This window comes from Nelumbo lutea, chromosome 3 (genome assembly GCF_056320005.1).
Source record: "Nelumbo lutea isolate HS-2025 chromosome 3, American lotus-T2T, whole genome shotgun sequence".
Lineage (NCBI taxonomy): Eukaryota > Viridiplantae > Streptophyta > Magnoliopsida > Proteales > Nelumbonaceae > Nelumbo > Nelumbo lutea.
In genome coordinates this window covers 35753131-35756659 of record NC_142686.1, presented here as the reverse complement: position 1 = coordinate 35756659, position 3529 = coordinate 35753131, and the positions used below count along the sequence as shown (strand labels likewise).

At 35.5% G+C, this 3529-nt stretch overlaps 1 long non-coding RNA gene across 1 annotated transcript; it reads left to right on the top strand.

Annotated features, from left to right (window-relative positions):
* LOC148864220 (uncharacterized) lies at positions 1–2516 on the top strand. Its single transcript, XR_016109241.1, has 2 exons — positions 1–608; positions 1972–2516. It is a non-coding gene; the product is annotated as an uncharacterized LOC148864220 (long non-coding RNA).
* The last annotated feature ends 1013 nt before the right edge of the window (positions 2517–3529 follow it).

Below are 3529 nucleotides of genomic sequence, written 5' to 3'. Positions count from 1 at the left end.
CCCCACTCCCGGCCCCCTCTCTCTTTTCCGGAAAAACCTTCTATCGGAAAGCTCTAGATCCATATGTTGCAACTGGATTCTTGTTTCTATCCGTGTTTATCACTTTTTACCTGCTCTTAGCCCCTCTCTCATTCTCTCTCGTCTAGGAACCGTAGACTCCAAACAACGACTCCTATCTCATCATGGAAGAGATCACCTAGAACAGTGGACTCCCAAATCTTCTTTGCACAACAGCCCAAATCCTAGCTTGTCGTTAACTCGCACTGGAACAGAAACCCTAACCTTCCCCTAAATCTTTTGTTTGCAGAACAACCTTAACCCTACCTAACTGTTAACCGGCATCGGAATCAATATCCATCCGCATTTGAAACCCTGGGTTGGAAACTAATCTGAAATAACCCAAAGGAACACCCATTTGCGTTTAACACCATGGCTTTGCCTCCCCTAATGCTGTTCGAAAATAAAATGCCCTCAATCATTCGTTCTTTTCTTATCTAATTCTAAGAAACACTATTTTAGATTTTTAGGGAATTTTATAGGATTGGCTCTATTGTCGGAAGGAGTTTTCATGGGTTATTCAATTGGCGCGTTTAGTTCCTCTTTATCCGGTATGTTTAGTTCGACGATTTATCTATGTGGCTTTACTTTATTTATTTTCTTTGGACTCTGGTTCCACTAATCATTAGTTTATCTTATTTCTTTTCTTATCTAATTCTAAGAACAATGTTTCAAGGAAGTTTATGGTTGCATCTGTTGTTCAAAGGAGTTTGCATGGATTCTTCGGCTGGTAAAATTGAGTGCTATAGGAATAGTTGCTTTTTTTTTTTCCTTTTTTTATTTTCCCCTTTTTTGAGTGGCTTCACAACTACTGGTTGTTTCTGTTCACTGTAGATATCGTTATTTTGACATTTGGGAGCCTTTAACCTCTTGTAGATAGTATTTTTAGTTGTTTGGGAGCCTGTTAAATAATAGATTTTCGTTTTCATATACTGGCTTCCCATATGCAAGGTTTTGTCATGGTATGTAATACCTTCCCCAGTGGTGGATCTGTTTGTTTGAGAGAGAAGAGAAATGGGTCTACAAATTTAATTGTAATTTTTCATTTATTTCTTTTGGTTTTCTATTCTTTCCCTTCCGTTCTCTACCTTTTCCTTCAAACCAAACATAGCCTTAATAAAGTATGATGGGCCATAGCTTCTATTTGTGATCTTATAGATTTATAGTATTTTGGGTTTTGTATATTTAGTTTACTAGACTTTAGACCATTGCCAAATACAAATTTGAACCCATTTTTTGACAGTTGGCTTCTTCTAAGGAAGGTGTTTTTTGAGGCTTTGATTTTATGAAAGGTTTTCTTGTCTCAAATTTGTTGTTGTTAGTCCATTTAATGGGAGATAGGGAGAGATGAAATTCTTTTGTCAGGGTTTATGTCTAAATTAATAAGATTTACTTGGTAGACTTCTCTTTTCTGTCTCTTCACCACTCTCTCTCTCTCTCTCTCTCTCTCTCTCTCTCTCTCCATGAAAATGCATCTTTAGATCTTCACCCTTTAATCTTATCTAGAGCCCTTTTACTCACACCCCAACATTTATAGGGAATAGATTAATGGGACTGGGCATAGTTTGAAGATGGATCATTCATATTATTTTTCTAGATAAGTAATCAAAAAAATGCTTAAACCTTTTCATGGTGACTGACTTTCTTGACAGCACAGAAATGATAAAATTTTGTAGAAAGACAAAGATTGATACAAACAATTACAGCATGACTACTCAAGTATGGAAATTTCTAGAATTTATGCTGATTCCAACTTTTTATTAATTAATTATTAATCAATTGAATTTGTTCCAATTGTTTTTCCTTTTCTTCCAGGAGAATGAATATGAATCTCTCTCTCTCTCTCTTATATAATTAAAAAATTAAAATGCTAATGTAAAGAATTTTCCTCATCATGGGTTTGTGTGTTTATAGGGCAAGAAAAGGGGAGGAAGGGGATCTCTTGTTGGAAAATAATAAATAAGGCAGAATGGAACTTATCGGTAACCGCTTTACAAACCGAGAATTTGCAGAAATGTAAATAAGAGAAATTGCATAGAGAATGAGAGCTGAGTCGTGCCACTTGGTCATTCTTCTTAAAACCATATTTGCCCCCTATGGTGTAGTTGGGCAATTGCAAATCGGTCATTAAGATAAGACAACCCACATGCCACTGTCGTTCACTCGCTTCCCAGACCTTCGCGAACTACCAAGAATGATGCTCAGAAAATTGACAATGAAAGAACAAATTGTTTTATGTGCACTGCCGATGTGTGTTTCTGAATAAATTTTGAAGTTCAAAAGTCAAACTCTTAGTAAATTTGTAATTTCTATTTGATTATGTTTTTTTGCTTTATTCATTGTAATTTTTTTTCTTTGAAGTTTCAAATGGGATTCAGATTTGATGTAAAATTAATGTATTAATAATTTTGAATTAGTGAATTTGATTAATTCACAACCCACCTAGGCCTACCTTGTCATGTTTGAATTAGTGAATTTGAAGTTCACAATCCACCAAGGTTCGCTCATGCATGTTTGCTAGAACCTAACCCACGTAACTTATATTGTCATCAAAATTGACATTTCTCATGAGATACTACACCCTTTTTTCATTGTCAATCTCATAAATGTTAACGAACTTCCTTTTTCTTTTTTTATGGTGCAACTTTTAAGGAACCAAGACATCATGTATCCTACTTTAAAGACCAACATATTAATAAATTTCAAGAAACTATTTTTTTAAGTAGTAATGTATACAAGTCATCGCAGGGGCCCCTAGGCTAGTATATATAATCAAGACAAACATGTATTGGGATAGGGTCGGGTTGGGCTCAAGCCGAGTTGAAGCCCAACCTAAAAGAAAAACTCATACTTTTGGGACTGGGCATAGTTTGAAGATCGAAAATCCAAATCCAACTCGTATAAATTTACGGATTGGGTCAATGCAGTATCAAATTGGGCTCACCCAAGCTACAACCCTACCTCTATTACTCTAAGGGTTCGTTTGGGAATGGCCATTCACCGAACGGAGGAATCCCATTCCACGTGGAAAATGGGATTTCCAATCGGATCAACTAAATAGTTGGCCCATTTCAATTCCAACTCAACTCCAACTACCTATTCGGCTATTCCCGCTAACCGAACGGACCTAAGTTTTGAGTCGTGCAAACAACTAAACAGTTGTTTCCTTAATTAAGTTAAAATTATGAATAATTGGTTCATTAACATTATTTAAAATTTTTAATTGATCATCGCATAGCATTGGATATCATGGGGCCCCGCTACAATGTATTAAAATTTAAAAGACAAATTAATCCTTTGGCCAAACAACCCTCGTCCCTGAAATAGATTCTCAGTTTTCAAGTATAATATATAATTCGATATTTAAGATTTATAATTTTTTTTGGATGGAAGCTTTAAAGTTTAATCCAACGGTTTATCGGGACCAACAAAAAGCGGAATTTTAAAACAGGAGTACCCATCTTAATCGAAC